This window comes from Camelus bactrianus, chromosome 28, assembly GCF_048773025.1.
Source record: "Camelus bactrianus isolate YW-2024 breed Bactrian camel chromosome 28, ASM4877302v1, whole genome shotgun sequence".
Lineage (NCBI taxonomy): Eukaryota > Metazoa > Chordata > Mammalia > Artiodactyla > Camelidae > Camelus > Camelus bactrianus.
In genome coordinates this window covers 1,542,225-1,561,036 of record NC_133566.1, presented here as the reverse complement: position 1 = coordinate 1,561,036, position 18,812 = coordinate 1,542,225, and positions in this window count along the sequence as shown.

The window sequence follows — 18,812 nt, the reverse complement described above, 5'->3', positions numbered from 1 at the left end:
GTGGAGAGATATTCGTTCATCCAGCACAATGGGAACGGGTACCTGGGAAAGTTTTACTCTGGATTCTCAGTCTGTTTCCTAGAGCCGGTTTGAAGTTCCTGCATTTTTCACTGTAAATCCGAGTTGGAGCTAGTACCTCCCCATATATATGTATGGAGTGTAGTTTGCAACTGAAAAGAAACTTTGTGTTTCCAAAAAGCTATGTGAAGGTCAGCTTTCACACACAGTTATCTCTCAGAACTTAGCATGTGGAGAGACGTTCGTTCACATAGGACAAAGGGAAGTTTTACAGGAGAAACTTTTACTCTGGGTTCTGAGACTGTTTCCTAGTGCCGGATTGAAGTTCCTGCAGTTTACACTGTAAAACCGATTTGAGCTAGTACCTCCCCATATATATGTATGGAGTGTAGTTTGCAACAGAAAAGAAACTTTGTGTTCCCAACAAGTTTGTTGATATATGGCTTTCACACACACTTATCTCTCAGAACTGAGCATGTGGACAGACGTTCATTCATCTAGCACAAAGGGAGCGGGTTGCAGGGAAAGTAATGTCTGGTTTCTCAATCTGCTTTCTAGTGCCGGTTAGAAGTTCCTGTAGTTTTCACTGTAAACCGGGTTTGGAGCTAGTACTTCCCCTTACATATGTATGGATTGCGGTTTGCAACTTAATAGAAACTTTGTGTTCCCAACAAACTATGTGAAATAGGCTTTCACACACATTTATCTCTCAGAACTGAGCATCTGTAGAGACGTTCATTCATCTAGCACAAAGGGGAAGTGTTGCAGGGGAAACTTTTACCCTGGTTTCTCAGTGTGTTTCCTAGTGTCCGTTGGAAGTTCCTGCAATTTTCTCTGTTAAACCGTGTTGGAGCTAGTACCTACCGATATATATTTGTGGAATGTAGTTTGCAGCTGAGAAGTATCTTTGTGTTCCCAACAAGCTATGTGAAGAACGGCTTTCACACACAATTATCACTCAGAATTGAGCATGTGGAGAGACGTTCGTTCACCTAGCAAAAAGTGAAAGGGTTGCAGGAGAAACTTTTTCTCTGGGTTCTGAGTCTGTTTCGTAGTGTCGGTTTGAAGTTCCTGCTTTTTTCACTGTAAAACACAGTTGGGGCTAGTTCCACCCCTTATAAATGTATGGAGTGTTGTTTGCAACTGAAAAGAAACTTTGCGTTCTCAACAAGCTAGGTGAAGAATGGCTTTCACACACAATTATCTCTCAGAACTGAGCATGTGGAGAGACGTTTGTTCATATAGCACAAAAGGAACGGGTTGCCGGGGAAAGTATTCTCTGGTTTCTCAATCTGTTTCTTAGTGCCGGTTTGAAGTTCCTGCAGTTTTCACTGTAAACCCGAGTTGGAGCTAGATCCTCCCCTTATATATGTATGGATTGTGATATGCAACTGAATAGAATATTTTATTCCCAACAAGCTAAGTGAAGTACGCCTTTCACAAACTTTTATCTCTCAGATCTGAGCATCTGGAGAGACGTTCGTTCATTTAGCACAAAGGTAACCGGTTGAAGGGGAAACTTTTACTCTGGTTTATCAGTGTGTTTCCTAGTGTCCGTTGGAAGTTCCTGCAGTTTTCTCTGTAAAACTGAGTTGGAGCTAGTACCTACCCATATATATTTATGGAGTGTAGTTTGCAACTGAGAAGTATCTTTGTGTTCCCAACAAGCTAGGTGAAGGACGGCTTTCACACACACATATCTCTCAGAACTGAGCATGTGGAGAGACTTTCGTTCACCTAGGGCAAATGGAACGTTTTACAGGAGAAATTTTTACTCTTGGTTCTGAGAATGTTTCCTACTGCCGGTTTCAAGTTCCTGCAGTTTTCACTGTAAAATCGAATTGGAGCTAGTACCTCCCCATATATATTTATGGAGTGTAGTTTGCAACTGAAAAGAAACATTGTGTTCCCAACAAGCTAGGTGAAGGACGGCTTTCACACACACTTATCTCTCAGAACTTTGCATGTGGAGAAACTTTCATTCATCTACCACAATGGGAAAGGGATGCAGGGGAAACTATTCTCAGGTTTATCAATATGTTTCCTAGTGCCAGTTTTAAGTTCCTGTAGTTTTCATTGTAAATGCGAGTTGGAGCTAGTACCTCCCCTTATATAAGTATGGATTGTGGTTTGGAACTGAATAGAATGTTTGTGTTCCCAACAAGCTATGTGAAGGACGGCTTTCACACACACTTATCTCTCAGAACTGAGCATGTGGAGAGACGTTCGTTCAAATAGGACAAAGGGAAGTCTTACAGGAGAAACTTTTACTCTGGGTTCTGAGACTGTTTCCTAGTGCCGGATTGAAGTTCCTGCAGTTTTCACTGTAAAATCGAGTTGGAGCTATTACCTCCCCTTATATATGTATGGAGTGTAGTTTGCAACTGAAAAGAAACTTTGTGTTCCCTACAAGCTTGGTAATGTACAGCTTTCACACACAATTGTCTCTCAGACCTGAGCATGTGGAGAGACGTTCATTCATCTAGCACATAGGGAGAAGGTTGCAGGGGAAAGTATAGTCTGGTTTCTCAATCTGTTTTCTAGTGCCAGTTTGAAGTTCCTGCAGTTTACACTGTAAAACCGATTTGAGCTATTACCTCCCCATATATATGTATGGAATGTATTTTGCAACTGAAAAGAAACTTTGTGTTTCCAAAAAGCTTTGTGAAGGTCGGCTTTCACACACAGTTTTCTCTCAGAACTGAGCATGTGGAGAGACGTTCGTTCACATAGGACAAAGGAACGGTTTACAGGAGAAACTTTTACTCTTGGTTCTGAGAATGTTTCCTAGTGCTGGTTTAAAGTTCCTGCAGTTTTCACTGTAAAACCGATTTGGAGCTTGTACCTCCCCATATATATGTATGGAGTGGAGTTTGCAACTGTAAAGAAACTTTGTGTTCCCAAAAATCTAGGTGAAGGACGGCTTTCACACACACTTATCTCTCAGAAGTGAGCATGTGGAGAGACGTTCGTTCATCTAGCATCAAGGGAACGGGTTGCAGGAGAAACTTTTACTCTGATTTCTCAGTCTGTTTCCTAGTGCCGTTTTGAAGTTCCGGCAGTTTTCACTGTAAAACCGATTTGAGCTAGTACCTCAGGATGTATATGTATGGAGTGTATTTTGCAACTGAAAAGAAACATTGTGTTCCCAGCAAGCTAGGTGAAGGACGGCTTTCTCACACAATTATCTCTCAGAACTTAACATGTGGAGAGACTTTTGTTCACCTAGCACAAAGGGAACGGGTTGCAGGAGAAACTGTTTCTCTGGGTTCTGATTCTGTTTCCAAGTGCTGGTTTGAAGTTCCTGCAGTTTTCACTGTAAAACCGAGTTGGAGATAGTACCTCCCCATATATATCTATGGAGTGTAATTTGCAACTGAGAAGAAACTTTGTGTTCCCAAAAAGTTAGGTGAAGGACGGCTTTCACACCTACATATCTCTCAGAACAGAGCATGTGGAGAGAATTTCGTTCATCAAGCACAAATGGAACGGGATGCAGGGGAAATTTTACTAAGTTTTCTCAGTCTGTTTCCTAGTGCCTTATTGAATTTCTTGCAGTTTTCACTGTAAAATCGATTTGAGCTCGTACCTCCCCATATAAATGTATGGAGTGTAGTTTGCCACTTAAAAGAAGCTATGTGTTCCCGACAAGCCAGGTGAAGAACGCCTTTCACACACACTTATCTCTCAGAACTGAGCATGTGGAGAGACGTTCGTTCACCTAGGGCAAATGGACGGTTTTCAGGAGAAATATTTACTCTGGGTTTTGAGAGTCTTTCCAAGTGCCGGATTAAAGTTCCTGCAGTTTTCACTCTAAAACCCAGTTGGAGCTTGTACCTCCCCATATATATGTTAGGAGTGTAGTTTGCAACTGAAAAGAAACTTTGTGTTCCCAAGAAGCTAGGTGAAGGACGGCTTTCACTCACACTTATCTCTCAGAACAGAGCAAGTGGAGAGATATTCGTTCATCCAGCACAATGGGAACGGGTACCTGGGAAAGTTTTACTCTGGATTCTCAGTCTGTTTCCTAGAGCCGGTTTGAAGTTCCTGCATTTTTCACTGTAAATCCGAGTTGGAGCTAGTACCTCCCCATATATATGTATGGAATGTAGTGTGCAAATGAAAAGAAATTTTGTGTTCCCAAAAAGCTAGGTGAAGGACGGCTTCCACACACAATTATCTCTCAGAACTGAGCATGTGGAGAGACGTTCGTTCACCTAGGATAAAGGAAGTTTTACAGGAGAAAGTTTTACTCTGGGTTCTGAGACTGTTTACTAGTGCCGGATTGAAGTTCCTGCAGTTTTCACTGTAAAACCGAGTTGGAGATATTACCTCCCCATATATATTTATGGACTGTAGTTTGCAACTTAATAGAAACTTTGTGTTCCCAACAAGCTTGGTAATGTACGGCTTTCACACACAATTATCTCTCAGAACTGAGCATGAGGAGAGACATTCATTCATCTAGCACAAAGGGAGCGGGTTGCAGGGGAAAGTAATTTCTGGTCTCTCAATCTGTTTTCTAGTGCCAGTTTGAAGTTCCTGCAGTTTTCACTCTAAACACGAGTTGGAGCTAGTACCTCCCCTTATATATGTATGGACTGTGGTTTGCAACTTATTAGAAACTTTGTGTTCCCAACGAGCTATGTGAAGTACGGCTTTCACACACATTTACCTCTCAGATCTGAGCATGTGGAGAGACGTTCATTCATCTAGCAAAAAGGGAACGGTTTCCAGGGGAAACTTTTACTCTGGTTCCTCAGTGTGTTTCCTAGTGTCCGTTGGAAATTCCTGAAGTTTTCTCTATAAAACCGAGTTGGAGCTTGTACCTACCCATATCTATTTATGGAGTGTAGTTTGCAACTGAGAAGTATCTTTGTGTTCCCAACAACCTAGGTGAAGGACGGCTTTCACACACACTTATCTCTCAGAACTGAGCATGTGGAAAGACGTTCGTTCATCAGGCACAATGGGAACGGGTAGAAGGGGAAACTGTTACTCTGGGTTCTCAGTCTGTTTCCTAGAGCCGGTTTGAAGTTCCTGCAGTTTTCACTGTAAAACCGAGTTGGAGCTAGTACTTCCCCATATATATGTATGGGGTGTATTTTGCAACAGAAATGAAACTTTGTGTTCCAACAAGCTAGGCAAAGTGCGGCTTTCACACACACTTATCTCTCAGAATTGAGCATGGGGAGGGACGTTCGTTCACCTAGGAAATTTGGAATGGTTTACAGGAAAAGCTATTACTCTGGGTTCTGAGAATGTTTCCTAGGGCCGGTTTCAAGTTCCTGCAGTTTTCACTGTAAAACCGCATTGGAGCTAATACCTCCCCATATATATCTATGGAGTGTAGTTAACAAATGAAAAAAAACTTTGTGTTCCCAACAAGCTAGTTGAAGGACGGCTTTCACACACACTTATCTCTCAGAACTGAGCTAGTGGAGAGACGTTCATTCATCTACCACAAAGGGAAGGGGATGCAGGGGAAACTATTCTGTGGTTTATCTATCTGTTTCCTAGTGCCGTTTTGAAGTTCCTGCAGTTTTCATCGTAAATGCGAGTTGGAGGTAGTACCTCCCCTTATGTATGTATGGATTGTGGTTTGAAACGGAATAGAAACTTTGTGTTCCCAACAAGCTAGGTGAAGTACGGCTTTCACACTCATTTATCACTCAGATCTGAGCATCTGGAGAGACGTTCATTCATTTAGCACAAACGGAAATGTTTGCATGGGAAACTTTTACTCTGGTTTCTCAGTGTGTTTCCTAGTGTCCGTTTGAAGTTCCAGCAGTTTTCTCTGTAAAACTGAGTTGGAGCTAGTACCTACCCTTATATATATTTGGAGTGTAGTTTGCAACTGAGAAGTATCTTTGTGTTCCCAACAAGCTAGGTGAAGGACGGCTTTCAAACACACTTATCTCTCAGAATTGAGCATGTGGAGAGACGTTCGTTCACCTAGCACAAAATGAACGTGTTGCAGGAGAAACTGTTTATCTGGGTTCTGAATCTGTTTCCTAGTGCCGGTTTGAAGTTACTGCAGTTTTCACTGTTAAACCCATTTGGAGTTAGTACCACCCCATATATTTGTATGGATTGTAGTTTGCAACTGAAAAGAAACTTTGCGTTCTCAACAAGTTAGTTGAAGTATGGCTTCCACACACAATTATCTCTCAGAACTGAGCATGTGGAGAGACGTTCGTTCATGTAGCACAAAGGTGACGGGATGCAGGGGAAACTAATCTCTGTTTTATCAATATGTTTCCTAGTGCCAGTTTGATGTTCCTGAAGTTTCACTGTAAACACGAGTTGTAGCTTGTACCTCCTCTTATATATTTATGGATTGTGGTTTGCAACTGAATAGAAACTTTGTGTTCCCAACAAGCTATGTGAAGGACGGCTTTCACACACACTTATCTCTCAGAACTGAGCATGTGGAGAGACGTTCGTTCACATAGGACAAAGGGAAGTTTTACAGGAGAAACTTTTACTCTGGGTTCTGAGACTGTTTCCTAGTGCCGGATTGAAGTTCCTGCAGTTTTCACTGTAAAACCGAGTTGGAGCTTTTACCTCCCCTTATATATGTATGGAGTGTCGTTTGCAACTGAAAAGAATCTTTGTGTTCCCTACAAGCTTGGTGATGTACGGCTTTCACACACAGTTATCTCTCAGAACTGAGCATGTGGAGAGACGTTCATTCATCTAGCACAAAGGGAGCGGGTTGCAGGGGAAAGTATTGTCTAGTTTCTCAATCTGTTTTCTTGTGCCGGTTTGAAGTTCCTTCAGTTTTCACTGTAATCCCGATTTGGAGCTACTACCTCCCCTTATATGTATGTATGGATTGTGGTTTGCAACCTAATAGAAATTTTGTGTTCCCAACAAGCTATGTGAAGTAAGGCTTTCACACACATTTATCTCTCAGATCTGAGCATCTGGAGAGACATTCATTCATCTAGCAGAAACGGAACTGGTTGGAGGTGAAACTTTTACTCTGGTATCTCAGTGTGTTTCCTAGTGTCCGTTGGAAGTTCCTGCAGATTTCTCTATAAAACCGAGTTGGAGCTAGTACCTACCCATATCTATTTATGGAGTGTAGTTTGCAACTGAGAAGTATATTTGTTTTCCCAACAAGTTAGTTGAAGTACGGCTTTCACACACACTTATCTCTCAGAACTGAGCATGTGGAGAGACGTTCGTTCACCTAGGACAAAGGGAACGGTTTCCAGGAGAAACTATTTCTCTGGGTTCTGAGAATGATTCCTAGGGCCGGTTTCAAGTTCCTGCAGTTTTCACTGTAAAACCGAATTGGAAATATTACCTCCCCATATATATTTATTGTTTGTAGTTGACAATTGAAAAGAAACTTTGTGTTCCCAACAAGCTAGGTGTAGGACGGCTTTAACACACATTTATCTCTCAGAATTTTGCATGTGGAGAAACTTTCATTCATCTACCACAAAGGGAAAGGGATGCAGGGGAAATTATTCTCTGGTATATCAATATGGTTCCTAGTGCCAGTTTGAATTTCCTGCAGTTTTCATTTTACATGCGAGTTGGAGCTAGTACCTCCCCTTATATATGTATGCATTGTGGTTTGCAACTGAATAGAAACTTTGTGTTCCCAACAAGCTAGATTAAGGACGGCTTCCACACACAATTATCTCTCAGAACTGAGCATGTGGAGAGACGTTCATTCACCTAGGACAAAAGGAAGTTTTACATGAGAAACTTTTACTCTGGGTTCTGAGACTGTTTACTAGTGCCGGATTGAAGTTCCTGTAGTTTTCACTGTAAAACCGAGTTGGAGATTATACCTCCCCATATATTTATGCAGTGTAGTTTGCAACTGAAAGAATCTTTGTTTTCCCAACAAGATAGATGTAGGACGGCTTTCACACACACTTATCTCTTATAACTGAGCATGTGGATAGACGTTCGTTCATCTAGCACAAATGGAACGTGTTGCAGGGGAAATTTTACTAAGTTTTCTCAGTCTGTTTCCTAGTGCCGTATTGAATTCCTGCTGTTTTCACTGTAAAATCGATTTGAGCTAGTACCTCCCCATATATATGTATGGAATGTAGTTTGCAACTGAAAAGAAATTTTGTGTTCCCAACAAGCTACTTGAAGGACGGCTTTCACACACAATTTTCTCTCAGAAATGAGCATTTGGAGAGACGTTCTTTCATCTAGCACAAAGGGGACGGTTTGAAGGAGAAATTTTTACTCTGGTTTCTCAGTCTATTTCCTAGTGCCAGTTTGAAGTTCCTGCAGTTTTCACTGTAAAAACCAGGTGGATCTACGACCTCCCCATATATAAGTGTGGATTGTAGTTTGCAACTGGAAAGAAACTTTGTGTTCCAAACAAGCTCGGTGAAGGACGGCTTTCACACACACTTATCTCTCAGGACTGAGCATGTGGAAAGACGTTCGTTCACCTAGGACAAAGGGACGGTTTACAGGAGAAATTTTACTCTGGATTCTGAGACTGTTTCCTAGTGCCGGTTTGAATTTCCTGCAGTTTTCACTGTAAAATAGAGTTGAGCTAGAACATCCCCATATATAAGTATGGAGTGTAATTTGCAACTGAAAAGAAACTTTGTGTTCCCAACAAGCTAGGTGAAGGACGGCTTTCACACCCACTTTTCTCTCAGAACTGAGCATGTGGAGAGACGTTCATTCATCTTGCACAAAGGGAACGAGTTGCAGGAGAAACTATTCTCTGGTTTCTCAATCTGTTCCCTAGTGCCGGTATGAAGTTCCTGCAGTTTTCAATGTAAAACCCATTTGGAGCTAGGACCTCCCCATATATATGCGTGGATTGTAGTTTGCAAATGAAAAGAAATTTTGTGTTCCCAAAAAGCTAGCTGAAGGACGGCTTTCACACACATTTATCTCTCAGAAATGAGCATGTGGAGAGACGTTCGTTCACATAGGACAAAGGGACGCTTTACAGGAGGAACTTTTACTCTGGGTTCAGAGACTGTTTCCTAGTGCCGGTTTGATTTTCCTGCATTTTTCACTGTAAAAGGGTGTTGGAGCTATTACCTCCCAATATATATGTATGGAGTGTAATTTGCAACTGAAAAGATACTTTGTGTTCCCAACAAGCTTGGTGAAGGACGGCTTTCACACACACTTATCTCTCAGAACTGAGCTTTTGGAGAGACGTTCATTCATCTAGCACAAATGGAACGGTTTGCAATGAAATTTTTACTCTGGTTTCTCAATCTGTTTCCTAGTGCCGGATTGAAGTTCCTGCAAATTTCACTGTAAAACCGAGTTGGAGCTTCTACCTCCCCATATATTTATGGAGTGTAGTTTGCAACATAAAAGAAACTTTGTGTTCCCAACAAGCTTGGAGATGGCCTGTTTCACACACTCTTATCTCTCAGAACTGAGCATATGGAGAGACGTTCATTCATCTAGCACAAAGCGATAGGGTTGCAGGTGATCATTTTACTCTGGTTTCTTAGTGGGTTTCCTAGTGTCGGTTGGAAATTCTTCAGTTTTATCTGTAAAATTGAGTTGGAGCTAGGACATCCCCATCTATATATATGGAGTGTAGATTGCAACTGAAAAGAAACTTTGTGTTCCCAACAAGCTAGGTGAATTACGGCTTTCACACACACTTTTCTCTCAGAACTGAGTATGTGGAGAGACGTTCATTCACCTAGCACAAAGGGAACATTTTGCAGGAGAAACTTTTACTCTGGTTTTTCAGTCTGTTTCCTAGTGCCAGTTTGAAGTTCCTACAGTTTTCACTGTAAAACCCAGTTGGAGCTATGACCTCCCCATATATATATATGGAGTGTAGATTGCAACTGAAAGAAACTTTTTGTTCCCAACAAACTAGGTGAAGAACGGCTTTCACACACACTTTTCTGTCAGAACTGAGCATGTGGAGAGACCTTCGTTCATGTAGCACAAAGGGAACGGGTTGCAGGGGAAATTTTACTAACCTTTCTCAGTCTGTTTCCTAGTGCCTTTTGAAGTTCCTGCAGTTTTCACTGCAAAACCAGGTTGGAGCTATGACCTCCCTATATATATGTATGGAGTGTAGTTTACTACTGAAAACAAACTTTGTGTTCCTAACAAGCTAGGTGAAGTACGGCTTTCACACACACTTATCTCTCAGAACTGAGCATGTGGAGAGACGTTCATTCATCTACCTCAAAGGGAACGTGTTGCAGGAGAAATTATTCTCTGGTTACTCAATCTGTTTCCTAGTGCCGGTGTAACGTTCCAGCAGTTTTTACTGTAAACCCGAGTTGGAGCTAGTACCTCCCCTTAAATATGTATGGATAGTGGTTTGCAAGTGAATAGAATCTTGGTGTTCCCCACAAGCTATGTGAAGGCCGGCTTTCACACACAATTTTCTCTCTGAACTGAGCATGTGGAGAGACGTTTGTTCACCCAGAACAAAGGGACGCTTTACAGGAGAAACTTTTACTCTGGGTTCTGAGACTCTTTCCTACTGCCGGTTTGAATTTCCTGCAGTTTTCACTGCATAACAGTGTTGGAGCTACTACCTCCCCATATATAAGAATGGAGTGTAGTTTGCAACTGAAAAGAAACTTTGTGTTCCCAACAAGCTTGGTGAAGGACGGCTTTCACACACACTTATCTCTCAGAACTGAGCATCTGGAGAGACGTTCATTCATCTAGTAGAAAGGGAACGGTTTGCAGTGAAACTTTTACTCTGGTTCTTCAATCTGTTTCCTAGTGCCGGATTGAAGTTCCTGCAGTTTTCAATGTAAAACCGAGTTGGAGCTTATACTTCCCCATATATTTATGGAGTGTAGTTTGCAACTTAAAAGAAAATTTGTGTTCACAACAAGCTTGGAGATGGACTGCTTTCACACACACATATCTCTCAGAACTGAGCATGTGGATAGACATTCGTTCATCTAGCACAAAACGAACGGGTGTTAGGGAAAATTTTACTCAGAATTTTCAGTCTGTTTCCAAGTGTAGGATTGAAATTCCTGCTATTTTCACTGTAAAACCGATTTCAGCTAGTACCTCAGCATGTATATGTATGGAGTGTATTTTGCAACTGAAAAGAAAGTTTGTGTTCCCAGCAAGCTAGGTGAAGGACGGCTTACACACACACATATCTCTAAGAACAGAACTAGTGGAGAGACTATTGTTCACCTGGCACAAAGGGAACGGATTGCAGGAGAAACTGATTTTCTGGGTTCTGAGTTTATTTCCTAGTGCTGGTTTGAAGTCCCTGCAGTTTTCACTGTAAAACCGACTTGGAGCTATTACGTCCCCATATATATATTTATGGAGTGTAATTTGCAACTTAAAAGAAACTTTGAGTTCCCAACAAGCTAGGTGAAGAACGGCTGTCACACACACTTTTCTCTCAGAACTGAGCATGTGGAGAGACGTTCGTTCATCTAGCACAAAGGGAACGGGATGCGGGGGAAATTTTACTAAGCTTTATCAGTCTGTTTCCTAGTGCCTTATTGAAATTCCTGCAGTTTTTATTATAAATCGATTTGAGTTAGTACCACCCCATATATAATTATGGAGTGTAGTTTGCAACTGAAAAGAAACTTTGTGTTCCCGACAAGCTAGGTGAAGGACGCCTTTCACACACACTTATCTTTCAAATCTGAGCATCTGAAGAGACGGTCATTCATCTAGCACAAAGGGAACGGGTTGCAGGAGAAAATATTCTCTGGTTTTTCAATCTGTTTCCTAGTGCCGGTTTGAAGTTCCTGCAGTTTTCACTGTAAACCCGAGTTGGAGCTAGTACACACTCTTATATATTTATGGATTGTGGTTTGCAACTGAATAGAATCATTGTGTTCCCAACAAGCAGGTTGAAGGACGGCTTTCACACACACTTATTTCTCAGATCTGAGCATCTGAAGAGACGGTCATTCATCTAGCACAAAAGGAACGGGTTGCAGGGATATTTTTACTCTGGTTTCCCAATATGTTTCCTAGTGCCGGTTTGAATTTCCGGCGGTTATCACTGTAAAATCGAGTTGGAGCTTATACCCCCCATATATTTATGGCGTGTAGTTTGCAAATTAAAGAGACTTTGTGTTCCCAACCAGCTGGGAGTTGGACTGCTTTCACACACACTTATCACTCAGGATTGTTCATTTGGTTAGACTTTCGTTCATCTATCACAAAGGGAACGGTTTGAAGGGAAAATTTTACTCAGCATTCACAGTCTGTTTCCTAGTGCCGGATTGAAATTCCTGCTATTTTCACTGTAAAATCGATTTGAGCTAGTAACTCCGCATGTATATGTATGGAATGTATTTTGCAACTCAAAAGAAACTTTGTGTTCCCAGCAAGCTAGTTTAAGGTCGGCTTTCACACACACTTTTCTCTCAGAACTGAGCATTTCGAGAGACTTTCGTTCACCTAGCACAAAGGAACGGGTTGCATGGTAAACTTTTACTCTGGATTCTCAGGCTTTTTCCTAGTGCCGGTTTGAATTTCCTGCAGTTTTCACTGTAAAACCGAGTTGGATCTAGTACCTCCCCATATATATGTATGGATTGAAGTTTGCAATTGAGAAGAAACTATGTGTTCCCAAAAACCTAGGTGAAGGATGGCTTCCACACACACTTATCTTTCAGAACTGAGCATGTGGAGAAACGTTCATTCACCAAGGACAATGGAATCGGTTTACAGCAGAAACTTTTACTCTGGCTTCTAAGACTGTTTCCTAGTGCCGGTTTGAAGTTCCTGCAGTTTTCACTGTAAAACCGATTTGGAGCTACTACATCCCCATCTATATTTATGGAGTGTAGTTTGCAACTGAAAAGAATCTTTGTGTTCCCAATAAGCTAGGTGAAGGACGGCATTCACACACACTTATCTCTCAGAACTGAGCATGTGGAGAGACGTTCATTCATCTAGCACAAAGGGAAAGGGTTGCAGATGATCATTTTACTCTGGTTTCTTAGTGGGTTTCCTAGTGTCGGTTGGAAATTTCTTCAGTTTTATCTGTAAAATAGAGTTGGAGCTAGTACTTACCCATATATATGTACGGAGTGTCGTTTGCAACTGAGAAGAATCTTTGTGTTCCCAACAAGCTAGGTGAAGAACGGCTTTCACACACACTTTTCTCTCAGAACTGAGTATGTGGAGAGACGTTCATTCACCTAGCACAAAGGGAACGTGTTGCAGGAGAAACTTTTACTCTGGTTTTCAGTCTGTTTCCTATTGCCAGCTTGAAGTTCCTGCAGTTTTCACTGTAAAACCCAGTTGGAGCTAGGACCTCCCCATATATATATATGGAGTGTAGATTGCAACTGGAAAGAAATTTTGTGTTCCCAACAAGCTAGGTGAAGAACGGCTTTCACACACACTTTTCTCTCTGAACTGAGCATGTGGAGAGAACTTCGTTCATGTAGCACAAAAGGAACGCGTTGCAGTGGAAATTTTACTAACCTTTCTCTGTCTGTTTCCTAGTGCCTTTTGAAGTTCCTGCAGTTTTCACTGCAAAACCGAGTTGGAGCTAGGGCATCCCTATATATATGTATGGGGTGTAGTTTGCAACTGAAAAGAAACTTTGTGTTCCTAACAAACTAGGTGAAGTATTGCTTTCACACACACTTGTCTCTCAGAACTGAGCATGTGGAGAGACGTTCATTCATCTACCACAAAGGGAACGTGTTGAAGGTGAAACTATTCTCTGGTTACTCAATCTGTTTCCTAGTGCCGGTTTGAAGTTCCTGCAGTTTTCACTGTAAAACCGAGTTGGAGCTTATACATCCCCATATATATGTGGAGTGTAGTTTGCAACTTAAAAGAAAATTTGTGTTCCCAACAAGTTGGAGATGGACTGCTTTCACACACACTTATCTCTCAGAGCTGAACATGTGGATAGAATTTCGTTCATCTAGCACAAAAGGAACGGGTTGTAGGGAAAATTTTACTCAGAATTCTCAGTCTGTTTCCAAGTGTAGGATTGAAATTCCTGCTATTTTCACTGTAAAACCGATTTGAGCTAGTACTTCAGCATGTATATGTATGGAGTGTATTTTGCAACTGAAAAGAAACTTTGTGTTCCCAGCAAGCTAGGTGAAGGAAGGTTTCACACACACTTATCTCTAAGAACTGAACTAGTGGAGAGACTTTTGTTCACCTGGCACAAAGGGAACGGGTTGCAGGAGAAACTGATTTTCTGGGTTCTGAGTTTGTTTCCTAGTGCTGGTTTGAAGTCCCTGCAGTTTTCACTGTAAAACCGACTTGGAGCTATTACGTCCCCATATATATATTTATGGAGTGTAATTTGCAACTTAAAAGAAACTTTGAGTTCCCAACAAGCTAGGTGAAGGACGGCTGTCACACACACTTTTCTCTCAGAACTGAGCATGTGGAGAAACGTTCGTTCATCTAGCACAAAGGGAACGGGATGCGGGGGAAATTTTACTAAGCTTTATCAGTCTGTTTCCTAGTGCCTTATTGAAATTCCTGCAGTTTTCATTATAAAACGATTTGAGCTATTACCACCCCATATATAATTATGGAGTGTAGTTTGCAACTGAAAAGAATCTTTGTGTTCCCGACAAGCTAGGTGAAGGACGCCTTTCACACACACTTATCTCTCAAATCTGAGCATCTGAAGAGACGGTCATTCATCTAGCACAAAGGGAACGGGTTGCAGGAGAAAATATTCTCTGGTTTTTCAATCTGTTTCCTAGTGCCGGTTTGAAGTTCCTGCAGTTTTCACTGCAAACCCGAGTTGGAACTAGTACCCACTCTTATATATTTATGGATTGTGGTTTGCAACTGAATAGAATCATTGTGTTCCCAACAAGCAGGTTGAAGAACGGCATTCACACACACTTATCTCTCAGATCTGAGCATCTGAAGAGATGGTCATTCATCTAGCACAAAAGGAACGGGTTGCAGGGATACTTTTACTCTGGTTTCCCAATATGTTTCCTAGTGCCGGTTTGAATTTCCGGCGGTTATCACTGTAAAACCGAGTTGGAGCTTATACCCCCCATATATTTATGGTGTGTAGTTTGCAAATTAAAGAGACTTTGTGTTCCCAACAAGCTGGGTGATGGACTGCTTTCACACACACTTATCACTCAGGACTGTGCATGTGGATAGAATTTCGTTCATCTATCACAAAGGGAACGGTATGAGGGGGAAATTTTACTCAGCATTCACAGTCTGATCCTAGTGCCGGATTGAAATTCCTGCTATTTTCACTGTAAAACCGATTTGAGCTAGTAACTCCGCATGTATATGTATGGAGTGTATTTTGCATCTGAAAAGAAACTTTGTGTTCCCAGCAAGCTAGTTTAAGGTCGGCTTTCACACACACATTTCTCTCAGAACTGAGCATTTCGAGAGACTTTCGTTCACCTAGCACAAAGGATCGGGTTGCAGGGTAAACTTTTACTCTGGATTCTCAGGCTTTTTCCTAGTGCCGGTTTGAATTTCCTGCAGTTTTCACTGTAAAACCGAGTTGGATCTAGTACCTCCCCATATATATGTATGGATTGAAGTTTGCAATTGAGAAGAAACTATGTGTTCCCAAAACCTAGGTGAAGGATGGCTTCCACACACACTTATCTTTCAGAACTTAGCATGTGGGGAAACGTTCATTCACCTAGGACAATGGAATCGTTTTACAGCAGAAACTTTTTCTCTGGTTTCTAAGATTGTTTCCTAGTGCCGGTTTGAAGTTCCTGCAGTTTTCACGGTAAAACCGATTTGGAGCTACTACATCCCCATCTATATTTATGGAGTGTAGTTTGCAACTGAAAAGAATCTTTGTATTCCCAACAAGCTAGGTGAAGTACGGCATTCACACACAATTATCTCTCAGAACTGAGCATGTGGAGAGACGTTCGTTCATCTAGCACAAAATTATCGGGTTGTAGGGAAAATTTTACTCAGAATTCTCAGTCTGTTTCCAAGTGTAGGATTGAAATTCCTGCTATTTTCACTATAAAACCGATTTGAGCTAGAAACTCCCTATATATATATATGGAGTGTAGTTTGCAACTGAATAGAAACTTTGCGTTCCCAGCAAGCTAGGTGAAGGAAGGCTTTCACACACAATTATCTCTAAGAACTGAACTAGTGGAGAGACTTTTGGTCACCTAGCACAAAGGGAACGGGTTGCAGGAGAAACTGATTCTCTGGGTTCTGAGTCGGTTTCCTAGTGCTGGTGTGAAGTCCCTGCAGTTTTCACTGTAAATCCGACTTGGAGCTATTAATCCACATATATATATTTATGGAGTGTAATTTGCACCTGAAAATAAACTTTGAGTTCCCAACAAGCTAGGTGAAGGACGGCTTTCACACACTATTTTCTCTCAGAACTGAGCATGTGGAGAAACTTTCGTTCATCTAGCACAAAGGGAACTGGATGCGGGGGAAATTTTACTAAGCTTTCTCAGACTGTTTCCTAATGCCTTATTGAAGTTCCTGCAGTTTTCACTGTAAAATCGAGTTGGAGGTAGAACATCCCCATATATATTTTTGGAGTGTAATTTGCAACTGAAAAGAAACTTTGTGTTTCCAACAAGCTAGGTGAAGTTCGGCTTTCACCCACACTTATCTTTCTGAACTGAGCATGTGGAGAGACGTTCGTTCATCTAGCACAAATTAAACGGGTTTCAGGAGAAACTTTTACTCTGGTTTCTCAGCCTTTTTCCTAGTGCCCTATTGAAGTTCCTGCATTTTCACTGTAAAACCGATTTGAGCTAGAACCTCCCTATATATATATATGGAGTGTAGTTTGCAACTGAATAGAAACTTTGTGTTCCGACAAGCTAGGTGAAGGACGGCTTTCACACACACTTATCTCTCAGATCTGAGCATGTGGAGAGACATTCATTCATCTAGCAGAAAGGGAACGGTTTGCAGGAGAAAATATTCTCTGGTTTTTCAATCTGTTTCCTACTGCCGGTTTGAAGTTCCTGCAGTTTTCACTGTAAATCCGAGTTGGATCTAGTACCTCCACTTATATATATATGGATTGTGATTTGCAACAGAATAGAATCATTGTGTTCCCAACAAGCTAGTTGAAGAACGGCTTTCACACACACTTATCTCTCAGATCTGAGCATCTGAAGAGACGGTCATTCATCTAGCACAATGGGAACGGGTTGCAGGTGAACATTTTACTCTGGATTCTCAGTTTGTTTCCTAGTGTCGGATGGAAGTTCCTGCAGTTTTCTCTGTAAAACCGAGTTGGGGCTAGTACTTACCCATATATTTGTATGGAGTGTACTTTAAAACTGAGAAAAAACTTTGTGTTTCCAAAAACTAGGTGAAGGACAGCTTTCACCCACACTTAACTTTCTGAACTGAGCATGTGGAGAGACGTTCGTTCACCTAGCACAAATGGAACGGTTTGCAGGGAAACTATTACTCTGGTTTCTAAACCTGTTTCCTAGTGCCAGTTTGAAGTTCTGGCAGTTTTCACTGTAATACCGATTTGGAGCTTATACCCCCCCATATATTTATGGAGTGTAGTTTGCAAATTAAAAGAAACTTTGTGTTCCCAACAACCTTGGTGATGGACTGCTTTCACACAAACTTATCACTCAGGACTGAGAATTTGGATAGACTTTCGTTCATCTATCACAAAGGGAAAGGTTTGAAGGGAAAATTCTACTCAGCATTCACAGTCTGTTTCCTAGTGCCGGATTGAAATTCCTGCTATTTTCACTGTAAAACCGATTTGAGCTAGTAACTCCGCATGTATATGTATGGAGTGTATTTTGCACCTGAAAAGAAACTTTGTGTTCCCAGCAAGCTAGTTTAAGGTCGGATTTCACACACACTTTTCTCTCAGAACTGAGCATGTGGAGAGACTTTCATTCACCTATCACAAAGGAACGGGTTGCAGGGTCAACTTTTACTCTGTATTCTCAGGCTTTTTCCTAGTGCCGGTTTGAATTTCCTGCAGTTTTAACTGTAAAACCGAGTTGGAGCAAGTACATCCCCATATATATGTATGGAGTGTAGTTTGCAACTGAAAAAAACTTTGTGTTTCCAACAAGCTAGGTGAAGTACGGCTTTCACACACACTTATCTTTCAGAACAGAGCATGTAGAGAGACGTTCGTTCATCTAGCACAAAGGAAAAGGTTTGCAGGAAAAAATTTTACTCTGGTTTCTCAGGATTTTTCCTAGTGCCGTTTTGAAGTTCCTGCAGTTTTCACTGTAAAACCCAGTTGGAGGTAGTACCACCCTAAATATATGTATGGATTGTAGTTGGCAACTGAAAAGAATCTTTGCTTTCTCAACAAGCTAGGTGAAGTTTAGCTTTCACACACATATATCTCTCAGAACTGAGCATGTGGTGAGACCTTCGATCACCTAGCAAAAAGGGAATGGGTTTCAGGATAAACTTTTACTCTGTTTTCTCAGTCTGTTTCCTAGTGCCAATTAGATTTTCCTACAGTTTTCACTGTAAAACCGAGTTGGAGCTAGAACTTCCCTAAATATATGTATGGAATGTTGTTTGCAACTGAAAAGAATCTTTGTGTTCCCAACAAGCTAGGTGAAGGACGGCTTTCAAACACAATTATCTCTCAGAACTGAGCATGTGGAGAGACGTTCGTTCAACTAGCACAAAAGGAACGGGTTGTAGGTGAAATTTTACTAAGCTTTCTCAGTCTGTTTCCTAGTGCCGTATTTAAGTTCCTGCAGTTTTCAGTGTAAAACCGATATGAGCTCTTACCTCCCCATATGAATGTATGGAGTGTAGTTTGCAACTGAAAAGAAACTTTGTGTTCCCGACAAGCTAGGTGAAGGACGGCTTTCACACACACTTTTAACTCA